At 41.9% G+C, this 24,223-nt stretch overlaps 1 protein-coding gene across 5 annotated transcripts in view; it reads right to left on the bottom strand.

The window, feature by feature from the left end:
* Positions 1 to 24,223, bottom strand: part of PPP6R2 (protein phosphatase 6 regulatory subunit 2) — a 298,731-nt gene that overhangs the window by 244,939 nt on the left and 29,569 nt on the right. For all 5 annotated transcript variants that reach the window (XM_056573053.1, XM_056573055.1, XM_056573054.1 and 2 more), the window contains exon 2: positions 9,842 to 9,961. The gene's annotated coding sequence lies outside the window, so the exon portion shown is untranslated. The remainder of the gene's footprint in view (positions 1 to 9,841; positions 9,962 to 24,223) is intronic.

The raw sequence follows: 24,223 nt of genomic DNA on the forward strand, positions 1-24,223 counted from the left end.
TGACATCTCGGTCCATTTTAGGAACTGACCAGAGCAGCATATGTTTGCTATGGGATTTTCTCCTACTCTGGACAGTTCTAAAAATGGACAGAGATGTCAGCAGAGAGCACTGTGCTCGTGATGTCAGCAGAGAGCTCTGTGTTATAAAAAGAAAATAATTTCTTCTGTAGTATTCAGCAGCTAAGAAGTACTGGAAGGATTAAGATTTTTTAATAGGAGTAATTTACAAATCTGTTCAACTTTCAGGCACCAGTTGACATAAAAAAATTAAAAGTTTTCCACCGGAGTATCCCTTAAATTCTTCATAGCAACCAAACAGATCCCACCCACACCCATTCTCTTACCTGGAGACATTGAAAGCAGAATTTTAATTTGTTGCTATGAGAGCAAGTAGTAAAGCCTTTAGTATAGAGCCAGGAAATTGTCCAAAAAAAAATTCATAGGAGAAGCTGTTCTCAAAGGCAAGCTAAAAATATATTCTTAGATAACTTGAGACATGAATAAAAATACACCTAAATGTATTTTTGACATAATGAAACCAAGTTACATAGTTAGTACGGTCGAAAAAAGACATATGTCCATCAAGTTCAACCAGGAAATTGAAGGGTAGGGGTGTGGCGCGATATTGGGGAAGGGATGGGATTTTATATTTCTTCATAAGCAATAATGTTATTTTGTTCCAGGAATGTATCTAATCCTGTTCTAAAGCTGTTAATTTTTCCTGCTGTGACCTGTTCCTGAGGTAGACTGTTCCATAAGTTCACAGTTCTCATGGTAAAGAAGGCGTGTCGCCCCTTTAGACTAAACCTTTTCTTCTCCAGACGGAGGGAGTGCCCCCTCGTCCTTTTGGGGTGTTTAACCTGGAACAGTTTTTCTCCATATTTTTTATATTGGCCATTAATATACTTATATACGTTTATCATATCCCCCCTTAAACATCTCTTCTCAAGACTAAACAATTGTAACTCCTTTAATCGCTCCTCATAGCTAAGATGTTCCATGCCCCATATTAGTTTAGTCGCGCGTCTCTGCACCCTTTCCAGCTCCAGTGTGTCCCTTTTATGGACAGGTGACCAAAACTGAACAGCATATTCCAGGTGAGGCTGTACCAATGCTTTATAAAGGGGGGAGTATTATGTCCCTGTCCCTTGAGTCCATGCCTCTTTTTATACATGACAATATCCTGCTGGCTTTGGAAGCAGCAGCCTGACATTGCATGCTATTCTGTAGTCTGTGATCTACAAGTACACCCAGATCCTTCTCTACCAGTGACTCTGACAGTTTAATCCCCCCTAAGACATACGACGCATGCAGGTTATTAGTACCCAGATGCATAACTTTACATTTATCCACATTGAACCTCATTTGCCAAGTGGATGCCCAGACACTTAGTCTATCCAAGTCATCTTGTAACTTATGCACATCCTCTATAGACTGTACCGTGCTACTTTCTGTAATGGTGTCACAGGTGGGTGTTTCATTTTTGTATTTTCCTCTGAATGTATGTAACCGTCAGCTACTGATATGCCATAGACCACAAATGCAAACAGACCTCTATGACGTCTGAGCCTTGTTGTGCGCCCGCCGAGCACATTGTCCCATATGTGGATGTATTTCCATAGTAAGGAGAAAAAGCTCTCCAAAATTTGTAAGCCAATTTCTCCCATTACCCCTTGTGAAAATATAAGAAATTGGGTAACCCCAGCATTTTTGTGTTAAAAAAATCAAATTTTTCAATTTATGGCCTATTTTTCAAAAAACCTGTGTAAGTACTCACTGTACCCCTTGTTACCTTCCTTGGGGGGGTGTAGTTTCAAAATTGTGGTCACTTGCCGGGGTATTTTATTAAGATTTTATGTCAGAACCTCAACCATTGCAGTGCAAATCACCACATTAGGCCTCAAATCTCATCGGTGTTGTCTCACTCCTTAGCCCTGTTTTGCACCACCATATATGGGGTATTTTCTTATTCTGGAGAAATTGGGCTAAAAATTTTGTGGAGCTTTTTTTCTCTTACAACTAGTGAAACAAAAGAAAATTTGGGTTAATACCAGCAATTCAGTGTTAAAAATCAATTCTTTATCTTTTACGGCCCACTGTTCAAAAAACATGTGAGGTGAAAGTACTCACTATAATCCTTGTTACGTTCCTTGAGGGGTGTAGTTTCTAAAATGGTGTCACATGTGTGGGGTTTCTGCTGTTCTTTCACAATGGGGGCTTTGTAAATGCACATGGCCCCCGACTTCAATTTCAACAAACTTTTCACTCCAAAAGCCCAATGGCGCTCCTTCTATTCTGAGCATTGCAGTGCGCCCGCAGAGCACTTTACATCCACAAATGTGGTATTTTCTTTCTCAGGTGAAATTGCACTACAAAGTTTGGGGGCCTTTTCCCCGGTTACCCCATGTGAAAATGAAACATTTGGGGTAACCCTATCAATATAGTGCAAAAAATCTATTTTTTCCCTTTTATGGTACACTTTTACAAAAACCTGTGAGGTTCAAGTACTCATTGTAACCCTTGTTACATTCCTGGAGTGGTTTAGTTTCCAAAATGGTGTCACATATGGGGGGGGGTTTCTGCTGTTCTGGCACCATGGGAAGTTTGTAAATGCACATGGCCCCCGACTTCAATTTCAGCAAAATTCTCTCTCCATAAGTCCAATTGCGCTCCTTCTGTTCTGAGACCTGCAGTGCGCCACTTAACATTCACATATGGGGCGTTTTCTTAATCGGGAGAAATTGGGCTTCAAATTTTGGGGTCCATTTTCTCCTATTACACCATGTGAAAAATTAGGAGTAATACAATAATTTTAGTGTTAAAAATCCAATTTTTCATTTTCTTGTCCAAGTTCAACGCAAACCCGTCAAATACCTGTCAGTTATTAAGGCTAACAGTACCACTTGTTACATTCCTTGAGGGGTTTAGTTTCCAAAATAGTATGCCATGAGTAGTTTTTTTTTTGCTGTTCTGGCACCCTGGGGACTTGCTAAATGCAACATTGCCCCAAAACCATTTCAGCAAAATTCACTTTCAAAAAGCCAAATTTTGCTCCTTCTCTTCTGAGCATTTTAGTGCACCAGCAGAGAACTTAATGTCCACAGATGGGGTATTTTCTTACTCCGAAAAAATGGGGTTTAAAATTTTTGGGGGCATTTTCTCCTATTCCCCCTTGTGAAAAAGTGGTATAGGTGAGTATTGGTAAATGTGGGGATCTGTGTAACTAATTTTATAGTATAATAGGAGGTCCACAGATTTCATAAAACATAGCTTTTATAGGGATACATTAAAATGAATGTAAATAATTTATAATAGATGAACAATTAATAAGTGGTTAGCCTAGATAATGGCACACTTCTATTTACCTGAATAGCTGAACCTGCTGGTCAACAGACCCCCTACCTATTAATGCAGGGAGGCCTTCCTATAGAGAGCCTGCTCACATCTGGATCCTCCGATCTGACCCTATAGCTTAAGGATGGGATAGAGGTAGGTGTGGGGAATGGTGCGCTAAGGCAGATATCTGTTAGACAGTACCTCCAGATATCAACTGCGTGAGCCAGGTGCATACAAAAAGCTATGTTTTATAAAATCTGTGAACCTCCTATTATACCCTTGTGAAAAAGAAAAATTTGGGGTAACACCATCGTATTAGTGTTAAAAATAAAATTTTCCATTTTCACGTCCAACTTTAACACAAAGTTGTCAGTCAACCACCTGTGAGGTGTTAATGTTCACTATACCCCTTGTTACGTTCCTTGAGGGGTGTTGTTTCCCAAATAGTGTGCCATGTTTTTTTTTTTTTTTTTGCTGTTCTGGCACCCTGGGGACTTGCTAAATGCAACATCCCTTCAAAAACCATTTCAGCAAAATGCTCTTTCAAAAAGCCAAATTTTGCGCCTTCCCTTCTGAGCATTTAGTGGGCCAGTAGAGCACTTAACGTCCACATATGGGGTATTTCCATACTCAGAAGAAATGGGGTTTTAAAATTGGGGGGGGGAGGGGGCATTTTCTCCTATTACCCCTTGTGAAAAAGAAAAATTTGGGGTAACACCATAATTTTAGTGTTAAAAGTCAAATCACCTGTGAGGTGTTAAGGCTCACTGTACCACTTGTTACGTTCCTTGAGGGGTGCAGTTTCCAAAATAGTGTGCCATGTGTTTTTTTTTTTTTTTTTTTTTGCTGTTCTGGCACAATGGGGGCTTCCTAAATGCAACATGGCCCCCAAAAACCATGACAGCAAAACTTGTTTTCAAAAATCCCACAGTTGCTCTTTCCCTCTTGAGCCATTTTGCGAGCCAGCAGAGCACTTTATGTCAACATATGAGGTATTTTCATACTCCCGAGAAATTGGGCTACAAATTTTGGGGGGCTTTTTCTCTTTTAAAAATGAAAAAAAATGGGACTACAAGAACATGTTAGTGTAAAAATGCAGATTTTGATTTTTCTCCTCCACATTGCTGCTATTCTTGCGAAACACCTAAAGGGCTAACAAACTTTCTGAATGTCATTTTGAATACTTTGATGGGTGCAGTTTCTATAATGGTGTCATTTATGGGCTATTTCTTACAGAAAAGCCCCTTAAATCCACTTCAAAAATTCAGATGTTGAAATTTTCGTGAAAATTTTTCAAATTGCTGCTATACTTTGAAGCCCTTTAATGTCTTTAACCTGTTGGGGATGAAGGGCGTATGCATACGCCCTTGCGTCCTGGTACTTAAGGACGAAGGGCGTATCCATACGCCCGTGGGAATTTCGGTCCCAGCCGCACGCGGGGCGGGGACCAGACCGGGGTGACTGCTGATATCTATCAGCAGGCACCCCGTGCAAATGCCCAGGGGGGGGGGGGGGTCATTAGACCCCCCCATGTCGGCGATCGGCGCAAATCGCAAGTGAATTCACACTTGCGATTTGCGCCGATTACGGGTCTATGGTGAACCGGTGACCCAAAATATAAGGGGGATCACGGTTGTTTAAGACACCCACGATACTCCTGAAGCGATAGGAGTGAGGTGGCACGGGTGCCACCCCTCCTATCCCTGCTATTGGTGGTCTAGACGCAACCACCAATAGCAGATCGGGGGCGGAGGGCTTTACTTTAGTTTTCCCCGTCCTGCCCACCCACAATAGGCCGGGCAGAACGGGGAAAACAAAGAGGACCGGGCGCCAACGTCCACTTACCCGTCCGGAGGCTGCGGAGCGACGGTAATCGGCGGGCGGCGACGGAGATCTGCGGGCGGCATGCGGCAGAAGAGGATGGCTCCCTGGATGCGACGGAAGCCGGTGAGTTGCCTAGCAACATTTAGAGGGCTACAGTCTGAGACCACTTTAGTGGTCTCTAGACTGTAGCCCTCCAGATGTTGCAAAACTACAACTCCCAGCATGCCCAGACAGCTGTTTGATGTGTGGGCATGCTGGGATTTGTAGTTTTGCAACAGCTGGAGGTCTACAGTTTAGAGACCACTGCACAGTGATCTCTATACTGCCCTCTAGATCTTGCAAAACTACAACTCCTAGAATGCCCACACAGCTGTCTGCTGTCTGGGCATGCTGAGAGTTGTAGTTTTGCAACATCTGGAGGTCCACAGTTTGGAGATCACTGTTCAGTGGTCTCTAAATTGTAGCACTCCAGATGTTGCAAAACTGCAAATCGCAGCATGCCCAAACAGCAGTCTCGGCATGCTGGGAGTTGTAGTTGCGTAGCTCCAGCTGTTGCATAACTACATCTCCCAGCATGCCCTTCTTTGATCAGTACATGCTGGGAATTGTAGTTTTGCAACATCTGGAGGCACACTGGTTGGAAAACCTTCAGTTAGGTTCTAACTAACATGGTCTGTCAGTACATGCTGGGAGTTGTAGTTTTGCAACAGCTAGAGGCACACTGGTTGGAAAATACTGAGTTAGGTAACAGAACCTAACTGAAGGTTTTCCAACCAGTGTGCCTCCAGCTGTTGCAAAACTACAACTCCCGGCATGCACGATCTGTCAGTACATGCTGGGAGTTGTGGTTTTGCAACAGCTGGAGGCACACTGGTTGGAAAATACTGAGTTAGGTAACAGAACCTAACTGAAGGTTTTCCAACCAGTGTGCCTTCAGCTGTTGCAAAACTACAACTCCCAGCATGTACTGACAGACCGTGCATGCTGGGAGTTGTAGTTTTGAAACAGCTGGAGGTTTGCCCCCCCCATGTGAACGTACAGGGTACATTCACATAGGCGGGTTTACAGTAAATTTCCTGCTTCAAGTATGAGCTGCGGCAAATTTTTCGCCGCAGCGCAAATTTCTAGCGGGAAACTCACAGTAACCCGACAGTGTGAATGTACCCTAAAAATACTACACTACACTACACTACACTACACAAACACATAATAAAGGGTAAAACACTACATAAACACCCCCTTACACTATCCCCCCCCAATAAAAATGAAAAACGTATTGTACGGCAGTGTTTCCAAATCGGAGCCGCCAGCTGTTGCAAAACAACAACTCCACGGATTTCTGTCCAGGCATGCTGGGAGTTTAGCAACAGCTGGAGGCACCCTGTTTGGGAATCACTGGCGTAGAATACCCCTATGTCCACCCCTATGCAATCCCTAATTTAGTCCTCAAATGCGCATGGCACTCTCTCACTTCGGAGCCCTGTCGTATTTCAAGGAAACAGTTTAGGGCCACATATGGGGTATCTCCGTACTCAGGAGAAATTGCATTACAAATTTTGGGGGGCTTTTTCTCCTTTTATCCCTTATGAAAAGGAAAAGTTGGGGTCTACACCAGCCTGTTAGAGTAAAAAAAAAATTTTTTACACTAACATGCTGGTGTTGCCCTTTACTATTTATTTTCACAAGAGGTAAAAGGAAAAAAAGATCCCCAAAATTTGTACTGCAATTTCTCCTGAGTACAGAAATACCCCATATGTGGGCGTAAAATGTTATGCAGGCGCATAACAAGGCTCAGGAGTGAGAATGCACTATGTACATTTGAGGCCTAAATTGGTGATTTGCACAGGGGTGGCTGATTTTACAGCGGTTCTGACATAAACCCAAAAAAATAAATATCCACATGTGACCCCATTTTGGAAACTATACCCCTCACGGAATGTAACAAGGGGTTGTTACAGTAAGCATTTACGCCCCATAGGTGTCTGACAGATTTTTGGAACAGTGGTCAGTGAAAATGAAAATGTTATTTTTTTGTTTGCACAGCCCACTGTTCCAAAGATCTGTCAAACGCCAGTAGGGTGTAAATGCTCACTGTACCCTTTATTACATTCCGTGAGGGGTGTAGTTTCCAAAATGGGGTCACATGTGGGGGGGGGGGTCCACTGTTCTGGCAGCACGGTGGGCTTTGTAAATGCACATGGCCCCTGACTTCCATTCCAAACAAATTATCTCGCTAAAAGCTCAATGGTGCTCCTCCTCTTCTGAGCATTGTAGTTCGCTCACAGTGCACTTGACGTCCAAACATGGGGTATTTCCATACTCAGAAGAAATGGGGTTACAAATTTTGGGGGGTATTTTCTCCTATTACCCCTTTAAAAAAAGTAAAATTTGGTGAAAAATGTTTTTTTTTCCATTTACACATCCGACTTTAACAAAAAGTTGTCAAACACCTGTGGGGTGTTAAGGCTCACCGTACCCCTTGTTACGTTCCTTGAGGGGTGTAGTTTCCATAATAGTGTGCAATGTGGGGGGGGGGGTTCCTGTCCTGGCACCATAGGGGCTTCCTAAATGGGACATGCCCCCCAAAAACCATTTCAGGAAAACTCACTCTCCAAAATCCCATTGTCGCTCCTTCCTTTCTGAGCCCTCTACTGCGCCCGCCGAACACTTGACATACACATATGAGGTATTTTCTTACTCGAGAGAAATTGGGTTACAAATTTTGAGAGGATTTTTTTCCTTTTACCCCTTGTAAAAATTGAAAAACTGGGTCTACAAGAACATGCGAGTGTAAAAAATGAAGATTTAGAATTTTCTCCTTCATATTGCTGCTATTCCTGTGAAACACCTAAAGGGTTAACACAGTTACTGAATGTAATTTTGAATACTTTGAGGGGTGCAGTTTTTATAATGGGGTCATTTATGGGGTATTTCTAACCAGAAGACCCTTCAAATCCACTTCAAACCTGAACTGGTCCCTGAAAAATTCCGATTTTGAACATTTTGTGAAAAATTGGAAAATTGCTGCTGAACTTTGAAGCCCTGTGATGTTTTCCAAAAGTAAAAATATGTCAACTTTATGATGGAAATATAAAGTAGACATATTGTATATGTGAATCAATATATAATTTATTTGGAATGTCTATTTTCCTTACAAGCAGAGAGCTTCAAAGTTAGAAAAATGCAAAATTTTCAAATTTTTCATAACATTTTTTAATTTTTCACCAAGAAATGATGTATCGACGAAAATTTACCACTAACATAAAGTAGAATATGTCACGAAAAAACAATCTCGGAATCAAATTTATAAGTAAAAGCATCCCAGATTTATTAATGCTTAAAGTGACAGTGGTCAGATTTGCAAAAAATGCTCCCGTCCTTAGGGTCATAATGGGCTCAGTCCCCAAGGGGTTAAAAGTAAAAACATGTAAACTTTATGCCAAAATATTTGTGAATCAATATATAGTTTATTTGGAATATCCAATTTCCTTACACGCAGGGAGTTTCAAAGTTAGAAAAATGCGACATTTTCAAAATTTTCATGACATTTTGGGATTTTTCACCAAGAAAGGATGCAAGTAACAACGAAAATTTACCACTTTGTTAAAGTAGAATATGTCACAGAAAAACAATCTCGGAATCCGAATGAAAGGTAAAAGCACCCCAGAGCTATTAATATATAAAGTGACAGTGGTCAGATTTGCAAAAAAGGGCTGCGTCCTTAAAGGAGTAGTCCAGTGGTGACCCAGTGGTGAACAACTTATCCCCTATCCTAAGGATAGGGGATAAGTTGCAGATCGCGGGGGGTCCGACCGCTGGGGCCCCCTGCGATCTCCTGTACGGGGCCCCGACAGCCCGCGGGAAGGGAGCGTGTCGACCTCCGCACGAAGTGGCGGCCGACACGCCCCCTCAATACAACTCTATGGCAGAGCCGAAGCGCTGCCTTCGGCAATCTCCGGCTCTGCCATTGAGATGTATTGAGGGGGCGTGTCGGCCGCGCTTCGTGCGGGGTTCGACACCCGCTATCTGGCCCGGAGAGCCTGGCCCCCGTAATGAGAGATTGCAGGGGGCCCCAGCGGTCGGACCCCCGCGATCTCAAACTTATCCCCTATTCTTAGGATAGGGGATAAGTTTTTCACCACTGGACTACCCCTTTAAGTTGAAAATGAGCTGCGTCCTTAAGGGGTTAAGATGCTTTTCCAGGTGAAACATTTTTCTGGGAAAACATATTTAGCAGAAAATGAGCTAAAGGCAGAAGTGGATCCCAGCTAGAAGGGTAAGGCTAGGTTCACACTACAGAAAAATTTGTCTGAGGAGTGCACCCGGTGCCTACTGAATAACAGACAGCAATCTATTTTAGGCAGATTCAGCCAAAAGACTGAGCAAGATCATTCTTGTGGCTGAGGAATTTTCCAGCAATGGGAAATAAATCCACAGCGACAACAGCAATTTCTTACATTCATTAATTTTTTAACATTAAAATTTCCTGTGGTAAGTCTGCAGCAAATTTTAATTGGTATACACCATATACACACTGTATGGATTCTTTAGCCACAGATCAACTGCAAAATGTTGACACAACCTAACTGTACATTTGTCAGTAAATACTTTTGTAATTTATATCCTTGATATATTAACACAACTACAAAGATGAATGAGCAGATAATGCAGCGCTACATACCTTAGAAAAACACAGATGATAAGATCTCAAAGGAGTTGGTGTATGTGACCATACATACACATTTGTGCTTAGTCTGGAGCTGCCACAACCAGGACAATAATGTATATGGGCACAGATATCCTATAAAAAAAAAATATATATTGCTTTAGTAAAGAAAAAAATAAATTATTAAACCAGAGAACAGTCATACACAGAAAGTCTAACAATTAAATAAAACGGGTTTAAATATGGCTTTGCATTAGCAGCTTGTAAATGACTGTGTCTATAGATTTTTTTTTATATCATTCCATATGCTACATTTAAAAAAATATATTTTTTTTTTTCTAGGAATCGCAGTGGGTGCTTTGGATAGAGGATAAGATGTTTAAGGGCGGTGTACCCCTTAAACGACACAGACAACATTTTTGCATTTTAGTTTTTTCCTCCTTGCGTTCTAAAAGGCATAACTTTTTTTTATTTTATTTTTTTATTTGAAGTGAAGTAGTAAGGTGGCAGTGGTGCGACCTCCTCCTACAGCTGAAATTGGTTGGTTTGGACCAACCGATGAATCACAGCTAGAAGGCGGGGGGATTGAAGTCTTGTCTCCCCACTCTGCTAGTCCAACCAGAGTGGGGTAACATCTATAGGGGCAGAGTACCCCTTCAAGGACACAGACAATGTCATTTTAGTTTTTTACTCCTCGCTTTTTATTTTCCTTTTAACTTTTTTTTTCCCCCATCTACAGATCCATATGAGTGCTTGTTTTTGTTCAACCGATTGTACTTTGTAATGACAACTTTCATTTTACCATATAATGTATAACAAAACCCAAAAAATGTTACCGTATATACTCGAGTATTAGCCGCTCCGAATATAAGCAGAGGCCCCTAATTTCACCCCAAAAACCTAGGAAAAGTTATTGCCTCGACTATAAGCCTAGGGTGGGAAATACATCATCCCCCCTGTCATCATCCAGACCCCTGTCATTAACACTCCCGTCATCATCACCCTCATCATCATCCCCTTTTGTTTTCTACTCACCTCCCCAATTGTTGCTTTCTCGGTGGGAAGGAAGGGCGAGCTGGTCAGGGCCTCCATCTTCGGTCATCTATGCTGCAGGGACCGTCCGGTTGGGAGGGTTAGTCATTCCAGGCTGTCCATCTTCACTGGGAGGCCCTCTTCTCCGCTCCGGGCCGGCCACAGACTAGTGACGTTGCGTTGACTACGTCGCGCAGGGACGTCCGTGCGCACCAGACTTCCGTGACGTCCCTGCGCATGAACGTCCCTGCGCGGTGGCGTCAATGGAGCATCACTAGTTCGGGGCCGGCCTGGAGCGGAGAAAAGGGCCTCCCGGTGCAGATGGACAGCCCGAAACGACTAACCCTCCCCACCAGACGGTGCCTGCAGCATAGATGGCCGAAGATGGATGGCCTGGCCCCTCTCCTTACAGCTAAGCCAGAAGCGTTTTTTGTTCACTCGAGCATAAGCCGAGGGGGGCGTTTTCAGCATGAAAAATCATGCTGAAAAACTCGGCTTATACTCGAGTATATACGGTATTTGTGTGGGGAGATTAAAAAGATCACAATTTTGCAGTGCACTTTACAGTAAAACTATGTTAAGACTGCCCTATTCTGACCCCCTATAATGTAGTAATTTTTCTGTATAAAGGGATTATGAAGGCTAATTTTTGGCGTCGTGATCTGTTTTCATCAGTACAATTTTTGTTTCGATGAAACTTTTTGATTGCTTTTAATACATTTTTTTCTGACATGTGATGTGACCAAAAACCAGAAATTCTGGTGTTTGGATTTTTTTATGTTTACACCGTTCACCATGTGGCATACATATTTTAATAGATCGGACATTTAACCCCTCCAGGATGAAGGGGGTACAGGTCCACCCTTACTTCCTGGTACTTAAGGACCAGGCGCGTACCTGTATGCCCTCCATTTTTCTGGTCACCACCATGCACAAGGCGGTGATAACGGCGATCGCTCTGATTTTGACTGGCGAATCAGAGCTTTTCCCGTCTAATCAGGTCTCTGGTGACCAAGAAGCATACAGTGATTGGTACTGTCCGAGATAGCACCAATCACTGTGAAGTGCAGGCGTGAGGTGCCACCTCCTCCTACAGCTGCGATTGGCCGGTTGGGACCATGTACACCGCTGCCGCTGTACTCGAGATCCCAAAATCATCGGTGGCGGTGGAGGTGCAGTCAGTGCTGGTGAGTGACCAGTATGCCCTGCTCTGCAACATCTGGTCCTCCAGATGTTGCAGAACTACAACTCCCAGCATGCACAGAGAGTCCAGGTATTGGTAGTGGTCTCCAAACTGTGCCCCTCCAGAAGTTGCCAAACTACAACTCTCAGCATGCCCAGACAGTCCAGGCATGTTGGGAATTGTAGTTCTGCAACATCTGGCCCTTCCAAAATTTGTAAAAAAAAATTTCCGAGTACGGAAATACACCATATGTGGATGCAAAGCGATCTGCAGGTGCATAACATAGCTCAGGAGTGAGAGCGCACCATGTACATTTGAGGCCACCCCTGTGGTGATTTGCACAGGGGTGGTTGAGGGTTATAGCGTTTCTGACATAAACGCAAAAAAATAAATAAAAGTAACACCCACATGTGACCCCATTTTGGAAACGATACACCTCAAGGAGTACTTTATGTCCACATATGGGGTATTTCCATACTAAGAAGAAATGGGGGTTACAAATTTGGGGGGCTTTTCTATTACCCTTTATAAATATGAACAATTTGGGGTAACACCAGCATTTTAGTGAAATTTTTTTTAATTTTTACGAAAATTTGTCAAACACCTGTGAGGTGTTAAAGCTCACTGGACCCCTTGCTACGTTCATAGAGGGTTGCAGTTTCCCAAATAGTGTGCCATGTGTCTTTTTTTTTTTTTTTTTGCTGCTCTGGCACCATGGGGGCTTCCTAAATGCGACATGCTCCCCCAAAACCATTTCAGAATAATTCTCTCTCCAAAATCCCAAAGTTGTTCCTTCCCTCCTGAGCCATGTTGTGTGTCCGTAGAGCAATGTGTTCAAAATGTAATAACATGTCAACTTTATAATGCCAACATAAAGTAGACATAATGTATATGTGAATCAATATATAATTTATTTGGTATGTCCATTTTCCTTACAAGCCAAAAGTTTCCAACTTAGAGTAATGCAAATTTTCATGAAATTTTGGAATATTTCTGCAAGAAATGAGGCAAATAATGACGAAAATGTACCACTATGATAAAGTAGAATATGCCACGAAAAAAAAAATCTTGGAATCAGACTGATAAGTAAAAGCAATCCAGAGTTATTACTGCATAAAGTGAGACAGGTCAGATTTGAAAAAACTGCTCTGGTCCTTAAAGTGGTTCTCCGGTGCTTAGACATCTTATCCCCTATCCAAGGGATAGGGGATAAGATGCCTGATCACGGGAGTCCCGCCGCTGGGGACCCGCGGGATCATGCACGCGGCACCCCATTTGTAATCAGGTCTGATTATGGACGACCACAAGGCCAGCGGCGTGTGATGTCACGCTCCGCCCCTCAATGCAAGCCTATGGGAGAGGGCGTGATAGCCCCGTGGGCTTGCATTGAGAGGCGGAGCGTGACATCACACGCCGCTGGCGGCGTGACGTCACACGCTGCCGGCCTTGTGGTCGTCCGTAATCAGACCCAGCGCGAACACGCTCTGGGGACTGATTACAAACGGGGTGCCGCGTGGAAGATCATGGGGTCCCCAGCGGCGGGACTCCCACGATCAGGCATCTTATCCCCTATCCTTTGGATAGGGGATAAGATGTCTAAGCATCGGAGAACCCCTTTACTGTCAAAATGGGCTTTGTCCTTATAAAGTACCGGTCACCAAATAGACTGTTCTAAACTAACTTAGGCTATGTTCCCTAACTACTCCTAACACCTCTCCAGCCCTTAAAAAAAATTTCAGAGCTTTAAAAAGCCGTGTATCTTACCATTCTTCTTGCTGCAATTTCCCAGCAGGAGAAAGTGGGCATTTCCCAGCAGGCATGACATCACTGAAGCCTGCTGGGGGACCACTTCCACCCTCACATGGTTGCAGTGCTGTGATGAATAGAAGACCTCAGGCTCTGTGCATGTTTCAGTCTGTGTTGCTATCAGTGAGGCTCTCCTGCAGCTGTCAGTCTGTGCAAGTTTCTGTGAGAATCTGTGGAGCTTTCACTTTCTGTGCAGCTGTCGATCAAGCTCAGTGCAGAGAAGCACTTCCTGTGTTTGGACTCCTGCCATGCCAGGAGGAGACCAAACTCACTGTATTAATTGTGGCAGGGAACAGAACAGAGCCACCTAGTGGCCGTTTTTTTACATTACATTTTGAACATATTTATGTTGATAATTTTAACCGCAAGTGAATGGCAAAGTGGCTGCTAACTACACAAGGAACACTATATTAAAAGTTTTATTTGGTGACAGGTAATCTTTAAGGGGTTAAGTACCATGTATTTTTTTTATTAATTTTTTTTATTTTTGTAATGGGAAAAGGCGATAATTTATATTATTGGGGGAGGTGGTTATATATTTAAAATTTTTATTTTTATTTTTTTTATATTTTTACACTTTTTAAGCCCTCATAGGGGAACTTTAAATAGCATTTATAAGATTGCTATGTACTGTAAAGTACTACGTAATATCATAGAACTGATCAGTACTATGAATGATTTTCTTGTATAGTCTGGCTCTTCTGGCCCTTCGGCGGCCATCTGCACTTATCGGAACCCAGCGATTCCACAGCAAGGGGCCCTTAAGCCCGCCAGAACCTCTGGTTTTAATATAGATGATGTGATCAGCATTGATCACAGCATCTATGGGGTTAATGGCAGACATCAGCAGGATCGCTGATGTCTGCCATTATAACTAATAGCAGCCTCAACTTACCTGTTATGAAGTGAGCACTGCTCCGGCACTTGTTACATAGCCGTACCATAAATGTATGGCACTGTGCACAATTATGTTCATGATTACACGTGCACATTTACGGAACGTGTCCTAAAGGGTTTAAAGGGTACATTCACACACAAAGGATTTGCTGCGGACTTGAAGATGTAAAATCCGCATTTGAGGCTTGGATGTTGTAAAATCTGCAATTGCGGATTTTACAAAGCAATTCTTATGTATTTTTGACTGCTTTGTAAAATCCTCAACTGCAAATTTCACAACTGCAGTGTATGTGAATACACCCAAAGGGTACGTTCACACATGCAAATTTTCTCTGCCCATTGACTTCAATGGGTAGCAAAATCTGCTACAGCAGATCTGCAGCAAAAAATATACACGTGTGAACGTACCCCTAAGGCAGTCTGGATTCTGTGTCGGATTTTCAACAGTGGAGATTCAATTGCTGAAAATCTTCCGGGAGAGCCCGCCCATTTCAAACTCGCAGTGGGAAACCCGCTGTAAGTTTTAAACAAAATCTGCTTGTGTGAACGAGCCCAAAGGCTGTATTCACACACTGAATCTGGAATTGCAGATATGCTAAGTTTCCACTTGGGTTTTTTTCTGGCAGATTTTGGAATACTGCCACTGCAGTTTTTGAGCCAAGGTCAGAATCGGATCCATAAGGGAGGATAAGTATAAGTCCTTCCATTTTATTATTAATTCCTTTTGAATACACTTCTGGCTTTGGCTCAAAAACTGTCAGAAAAAAAAAACAAGTGCATATGCAGTTGTTAATTTTACAAAGCAGTCAAAAGTACATAAGAATTGGCCTGTAAATTTGCAGCGGATCCTGTGTGTGAATGCACCCAAATAGAGGATTTTTCAGTTGACTGTGCAGCACTTATAATATGAAAATCCTCAAACCCCTCCTAGAGACCCAACATGAGTGCATCCGCATAGGCTGAGTAGGAAGACACAGCACCTCATAATTTTGTTTGTGTTGTTTTCTTGGGAATTTACTAAAACCCTTTTTCCTTTAAATCCTAGAAACCTACCATCTACTACAAGAAAAGAAAATAATTTAAAATTAAATGCTAATTACATGCTACAGTCTTTAAAAGAAGTTATTTTCTCTGATGCATAAAAATACATCAAAAGTAAGGAATTAGACAACTCTTGAGTACAGGTGTATTCATGCTTACATGTCTCTTTTCTGATCTTTCTAAATATTTGCCTTGTCGCCTTCAAATCATATGATCCTATCAGGTTACAGTAAGTGAGATGGAAAAAATAGCACACATCATGTGGCTGAAAATAAAAATACTGCAGAGTCTCATGCCACCTATACCATTTCTTAAGTTTATTTTCATTACATTTCACTCTCAAATTAATGCATTTTTTTTTGGTGTGTTTGTGGGAGATTAGCTCCGTAGAACATGTTATATAGCAGCAAAATAGCAGTCAGAGACAGGGACAAGGTAGCAATGTCTAAATATGGATTCTCCTGTCTTCATTTTTCAAAACTACAAAAATAATACAGCCTTCACACTCAGAAACAAACACAATCAGGCCATGTTCACATAGCGTAAAATGTGCAGAATGTCTGCACAGAAAACACGTGGTAACATTCTGCACATTTGAAGAATCCAGCAGGCGCTAGGACCGCTCGGAAATGCACCGTCTCATAGACGGCAATGCATTTCCAAACAAAATTTGCGAAAAGAATAGGCAAGTCTATTCTTTTTCAGGATGTTAGAATCAGGATTTCTGTGGCAGAAACATCCACCGTGTGAACAGTGCAGTTAAATCCCACTGAAATCAACAAGACTCTGCAGAACTCAGTTGAATTTCCATGTGGAATATTCTGTCAGAATTCCGCAGGGACATTCTGCCATATAAGCATACCTTTTTATACTGCTTGTCCAGCACTCACACACGTTTATTCACTTTGTGTGTATTGGAACTAAACCAAAAAAGTGAGGGGAAAAAAAAAAGCAAATTGGACATAATGTCACACCAAACTCCAAAAATGGGTTGGACAAAATAATTGGCACCCTTTCAAAATTGTGGAAAAATAAGATTGTTTCAAGCATGTGATGCTCCTTTAAACTCACCTGGGGCAAGTAACAGCACACCTAAAAAAAAGCAGATAAAATGGAGAGAAGTTCACGTAGTCTTTGCATTGTGTGTCTGTGTGCGCCACACTAAGCATGGACAACAGAAAGAGAAGAGAACTGTCTGAGGACTTGAGAACCAAAATTGTGGAAAGATATCAACAATTTCAAGGTTACAAGTCCATCTCCAGAGATCTAGATTTGCCTTTGTCCACAGCAGGCAACATTATCAAGAAGTTTGCAACCCATTGCACTGTAGCTAATCTCACTGGGCAAGGACGGAAGAGAAAAATTGATGAAAGGTGTCAATGCAGGATAGTCCAGATGGTGAATAAGCAACCCCAAACAAGTTCCAATGATATTCAAGCTGTCCTGCAGGCTCAGGGAGCATCAGTGTCAGCGCAAACTATCAGTCGACATTTAAATGAAATGAAACGCTATGGCAGGAGACCCAGGAGGTCCCCACTGCTCACAGAGACATAAAAAAGCAAGACTACATTTTGCCAAAATGAACTTTAGTAAGCCAAAATCCTTCTGGGAAAACGTCTTGTGGACAGAGGAGACCAAGAATGAGGCCTACAAAGAAAAGAGCACAGTACCTACAGTGAAATATGGTGGAGGTTCAATGATGTTTTGGGGTTGTTTTGCTGCCTCTGGCACTGGGTGCCTTGAATGTGTGCAAGGCATCATGAAATCTGAGGATTACCAACAGATTTTGGGTCACACTGTACAGCCCAGTGCCAGAAAGCTGGGTTTGCATCAGAGATCTTGGGTCTTCCAACATACATCAAAAAGCACCCAGAAATGGATGGCAACAAAGCGCTGGAGAGTTCTGAAGTGGCCAGCAATGAGTCCAGATCTAAATCCCATTGAACACCTGTGGAGAGATCTTAAAATTGCTGTTGGGAAAAGGAATCCTTCCAATAAGAGACACCTGGAGCAGTTTGCAAAGCAAGAATGGTCCAACATTCCGGCTTAGAGGTATAAGAAGCTTATTGATAGTTCTAGGAAGCAACTGATTTCAGTTATTTTTTCCCAAAGGTTGTGCAACCAAATATTAAGTTATGGGTGCCAATAATTTTTTCCAGCCCATTTTTGGAGTGTGGTATGATATCATGTCCCATTTGCTTTTTTTCCTCCTTTTTTGGTTTAGTTCCAATCCACACAAAGGGAATAAACATGTATATAGCAAAACATGTGTTAGGCTGGGTTCATATCACGTTTTTGCAATACAGTTCCCGTATGAATTTAGAATTTGAAAACCGTACAGAACCGTATTGAAATTGCATGCACTGACTCTCCATTGAAAACCGTATGCCAAAAGATGCATCAGGTTGTGTCCGTTTAGCATCCTGTACAGTTTTTGTCAGTTTTTTTCCCGTTCCCAAAACAGTAGCCTACCATGGTTTTTGGTCCAGGTGAAAAACCGTATTGAAACATATACATTTTTTTTTGTTTGTTTGTTTTTTTTAACATGGGAGTCAATGGGAACCGCACAGAACCGTATCTGCGTACGGTTCCATCCAGTTTTCACCATACGGTTTTTTACTTTGCACAATTTTTTTTAATGGAATTTCAATCAAACAAGTGAAACTTTATTCATAATGGAGTGAAAAATTAAAAACCACATAATTTTTCAACTGCATATGGATTAAAATGTGTACACACGTTTTGATACAGTTCAGGTTTTGTGGAATCCCTTTTTTTTTTTTTTTTAATCAAAAACCTGATACGGGAACTGTATTGCAAAAACTTGGTGGGAACCCAGCCTTACTGCAATCCTTTTCTGTGAGAAATACTTCATTTTCTAGAAAAATGTCAGGGGTGCCAACATTTACAGCCATGACTGTATATGGTAAAATGGTTAATAGCAGGCAATGGAGATTGTTTTGTCCCAGATATTAGCATCAGCCTTTGGATGCTAATAGCAGCTGGGTGAGGCCAGATATGGAGCAGGCCTGAGTTTGGAAATCCTCGCCATAAACCATGATGCTAAAAGTATATCATGGGTACAGAGTCAAATATGAAGCCAGGGGAAAACCAGAAAAATTCTATCACATATGGGAACCTTGGTTGAGTGTGAATGTGGTGAATGCTTTGATGCCAGTGCAGGAAGAAGGGATGAATGTGGTGAGAATAAGGTGTATCTGTTTTTGGAGACTTCTGTGCTTTACGTAACTGTACTTTTACACTGCGTACTGTGACACTAGCTCTTACTGTTATGGTATTTCATAGACTTGCAGAATGTCTTATACTTAATTGTAAAATAGTAAAAATGTCAAAGGTTAGTATGTGTCCCCCTGCTTAATCCCTTAAGGACTCAGACAATGGTCCTTAAGGACTCAGACAATTAAATGTTTACGTTTTCATTTTTCCTCTTGGCATTCAAAAACATCATAACTCTTTTATATTTTCATCCACAGACTAGTATGAGGGCTTGTCTTTTGTGCGACCAGTTGTCCGTTGTAATGCCATCACTCACTTTACCATAAAATGTATGGCGCAATCAAAAAAATACTATTTGTGTGGGGAAATTAAAAAGAAAACCGCAATTTTGCAAATTTTGGAAGGTTTCGTTTTCACGCTGTACAATTTACAGTAAAAGTGACATTATTTATTCTTTAGGTCAATACTATTAAAATGATACTCGTGATTACATACTTTTCTATTATTGTTGCGCTTAAAAAAACGCAAACATTTTACACCAAATTAGTACGTTTAAAATCCCCCTATTATGATTAGACCTATAACTTTTTCATTTTTATGTATAAGCGGCGGTATGAGGGCTCATATTTTTTGCTCCGTGATCTGTACTTTTTATTGACACCATATTTGCTTATACAAAACTTTTTATACATTTTTTTGGGGAATATAATGTTATAAAAAAGCTGCAATTTTGTCAATTTTTCTTTCTTTTACGTTTACGCCATTCACCGTATGGTATTATTAACATTATATTTTAATAGTTCAGATATTTAGGCACGCGGCGATACCAAATATGTCCCGTATATATTCGAGTATAAGCAGAGTTTTTCAGCACGATTTTTTGTGCTGAAAACGCCTCCCTCGGCTTATACTCGAGTGAACTCTCCACCTGTCAATCCCTTCTCAGTGGTCTTCAACCTGCGGACCTCCAGATGTTGCAAAACTACAACTCCCAGCATGCCCGGACAGCCATCGGCTGTCCGGGCATGCTGGGAATTGTAGTTTTGAAACATCTGGAGGTCCGCAGGTTGAAGACCACTGAAAGGGATTGACAGGCGGAGATGATGAAGGGGGTGGGATGATGACGAGGGGGATGATGACGGGGGCGTTAATGACAGGGGTCTGGATGATGACAGGGGGGATGATGTATTTCCCACCCTAGGCTTATAGCTTTTCCTGGGTTTTTGGGGTGAAATTAGGGGCCTCGGCTTATATTCGGGTCGGCTTATACTCTAATATATATGGTATATACATTTTTTATTTTTTTTTACACTTTTTGGGGGGTGAAATGGGGAAAATGGCACAATTTACATTTTTGTTGGGGGAGGGGTTTTTCAATTTTTTTTTTTTTTTTTTTTTTTTTACACTTTAATAGTCCCCATAGGGGACTATTTATAACAATAATTCGATTGCTAATACTGTTCAGTACTATGCATAGGGCATAGCACTGATCAGTGTTATCGGCTATCTCCTGCTCTGGTTAGGGGACCTCCTCTGCCGTTCTGGATGATCGGATCGCTGCGGCAGCGCTGCGGGAGCGATGGAGATAAGTATGCAGTTTTATTGTTTTAATGCAAGGGGAAGCACATACTAACCTTAAACAATTCCCGGAAAATATCTGTAAATACCACTTTAAATGGAATGCTTGAAATTTGCAAGTGATTGGATACTGTAAACATAGGAGAATGGCAAAAAAATGCTATTCTCCTTACCTGTCTGGTACTGATGCCACTCTCTGGCCTGATTTTAGACATATTAACTATTCTGGTGAAGGTCACACTAAAATTAATTCTCCAATTAGCTACACAAAAAACTGCCCAATGGTACTAACTGTAAAAACAATTTATATTATAGTCTTTGGGAAGAGAAAACCACCACATGTATCTCAAACTAAGACAAAAAGGCAAAACGCACAACTTTAACTATTGTAAAATAAACATTTTAAAAAAATGCAATCTTCATAAACAGCTTGATATATTCCCCCATTGACTTTTCGGGATTTGGACAAATTGCTATTAGTAGTAGTATAACAGAATTATATACTCAAATCTTTAAAGGGACATCCACAAGGTGTTCCGAGGTATACCGCAGCATACCTAGTTACTACATCTGGACTGTTTCACAAAGATACATATTTTTATTGCAGAATATTTTTCTGCCAGTATCCTGAAGTGATGAAGCCAGAAAATGTAATGTGAATGGGGACCTTGGGGCATGTTCACTTGGTGGAGATTTCAGAAATGTTAAAGCGCAACTGTCATGAAATGTGGTTCAATAACCTGCACACAGTCTTTGTACTGTGTGCAGGTGGTGGGTATAGCAATATTTTTACCTGAAATTTGCAGGCTTTCATGACTGCAAAAAACGGACGGTCGGATAGGCGTGACGCGAGGTACGCGATGCCCCGCCGCCACCACCACCACGCCTACCCCGTATGTCCGTGCTGGGACCTCTGTGTGATTGACATACAGGTCCCAGCGCATGCGCCCTTCAGCTAATCTAACCTGCGCGCCGCTGTGTGCCATCCAGCAAGAGCTCGCTCCCGCCGCAGTCTTCCTCCTCAGTGCGCCTGCGCAGTGCTAGGTGCAGAGAGCGCGCTTCCTCTCTGCACCTAGTATCGAGAACTAACCTGATTGCGCGCTGCTCTGCGCAGACGCACTGAGAAGGAAGACGGCAGCGAAAGAGAGTGCTTGCTGGATGGCACACAGCAGCGCGCAGGTTAGATTAGCTGAAGGGCACATGCGCTGGGACCTGTGTGTCAATCACACAGAGGTCCCAGTGCGGACATTGGGGGTGGGTGTGGTGGCGGCGGGGCATCGCGTACCTCGCGCCACGACCATCAGTGGCTTTGAATAAAAGCCTTTTTTGCAGTCATGAAAGCCTGCAAATATGAGGTAAAAATATTACTATACCCACCACCTGCACACAGTACAAAGGCTGTGTGCAGGTTATTGCACCAAAATTTCATGACAGTTGCGCTTTAATTGTCCTATATCATTTCAATGGGACTTGCTGAAATCTATGCACATAATGCAGAAACAAAACAAACCTTTTTAGTGTAACCATACTGCAACAAATCTAAGACCTTCATCACTTATACAAAAAAAAAAAAACATGTTTAATAAAAAAAAAAAATAAAAAAATAAACTATTTCAAGTCTTTTCTAAACCCAGTGCCATCTGCTGTACAATCACAGCAGAAGGCATTTGGAAGTATCAGCTGTTTTACTCAGCTAACACTGTGCTGCAACAGTTGCTTTAAGTATAACTCTGATCTGCCCATGTAACCAGTTAGATGCTGCAGTCAGGGAGGATGCCTTTTTTGACACCTGATTGTCCCCATTCACAATGCAGCGCAGGTGGATTGGCAAGGAAGCCAAGGGCTTTGTGAGGGTCCCAAGGTTTGCTATGTTAGAACACTTATTAGGCCTTGCCAGAGGCATAGCTTGATGAATAAATATTGCAATGTATTTCTTATGCATGGAACTTACCCTTAGTGAATAGTGAAATCAATGGGACTATGCTGCAGCAGAATGTCCGTGCAGAATTTCGCATGGACATTCCACCTTGTGAACATATCTTAAGGCCGGGTATACACTACGGAATTTCAGAGCGGAATTCAGTTTTAAAATTCTGCTTGGAAATTCCTGTGCAGCAAAGTCCCATGGCATGCTGGCAATGGGATTCCGCTGCACAGTGCACACAGCAGAGTTTTGAAGAAGTTTTTCCGACAGGAAAATCCCCTTGAAAAATTTCGCCAGAACACTAAACTCCTTTAATGTTCTGGTGAATCTACGCCCTGCAGACATTGGCATCGATGGGGACAGCAATGTCAGCAAGGTCCTAGCAACGACTGATTCATTCACTGCTGCCCGCACTCACAATCTCTGGCCGGATTTAGTCTGTCCGGAGATTCCATGATGTGAAACTTGCTTTAGAATTCTAACTCTTATTTTTCCATCTGCCAAGCCATATGAGGGCTTGTTTTTGCAGGACCAATTATACTCAGTCCAGACCTATTTAATCAGCAGGAGAATGCACAATGGTCTGTTCCTAACAGCCTTCCAGTCCTCAGACTAGGAGCATATGGTGAGTGAACTTTACCATCTGTTCACATTTGTGTGGCGCAGTTTCTGTTGGGTGGAATGGCCCAGAGATGGGGGCTAGGTCAAGCAGTATTGGGCTGGGCTGCTTCGTCACTGGGTTGTTAACTCCCATGGGCACTGGTGTAATTGCGGAGGTGGCTACCCAGGTGGCGTGACGTGGCGAGCACATTTTGAGGTGGATGTGTGGGCCCTGTATGTATTTCTACATTATTGTCCAACTGTACTTTGCAATAGCATAATGACATCACTCATTTTACCGAAAAATATACAGCAAAACCTTAACATTTATTATTTGTGGGGTGAAATTGAATTGGTGCTCCATTTTAGCATAGAGAGGACTTTTTGATCTTTTATTACATTTTGTCTGATATGACCAATAATCTAAAGTTCAGGTTTTTTTTGTGTTGTTTTTCTTGTTCTTGCCATTTACTGTGCGGGATCAAAAACATTATTTGACTTTTTGATCACATAATTTTTTTCTGGGATGTGATGTGACCAAAAATCCACAATTTTGGACTTTGGTATTTTTTTAACATTTATACAGTTCACCATATGGGATCATTAACCTGTTAAGGACGAAGGGCGTACCTGTACATCGCGCTCCCGCGATATAACGCGGGGTCACAGGCGGACCCCGTGTCATATCGGGCCGGTCCAGGCAGCTATGAAAACGATCAAAACAGAAATGGTACCGATAAAAACTTCAGATCACCGCACAAAAAATGAGCCCTCATACCGCCTCCTATGCAGAAAAATAAAATGTTATAGGTGTCAGAAGGACATTTTTAAACATATTAATTTTTGTGCATGTAGTTATGATTTTTACCAGAAGTCAAACAAAATCAAACCTATATAAGTAGGGTATCATTTTAATCGTATGGAGCTACAGAATAAAAATAAGGTATAATTTTTACCGAAAAATGCACTATGTGGAAACAGAAGCCCCCAAAATTTACAAAATGTTCTTTTCAATTTTGTCCCACAAATATTTTTTTGTTTCGTTGTAGATTTTTTGGCAAAATGACTGATGTCATTACAACGTACAATTGGTGGCGCA

The sequence above is a fragment of the Hyla sarda genome, chromosome 4, assembly GCF_029499605.1.
Source record: "Hyla sarda isolate aHylSar1 chromosome 4, aHylSar1.hap1, whole genome shotgun sequence".
Classification (NCBI taxonomy): domain Eukaryota; kingdom Metazoa; phylum Chordata; class Amphibia; order Anura; family Hylidae; genus Hyla; species Hyla sarda.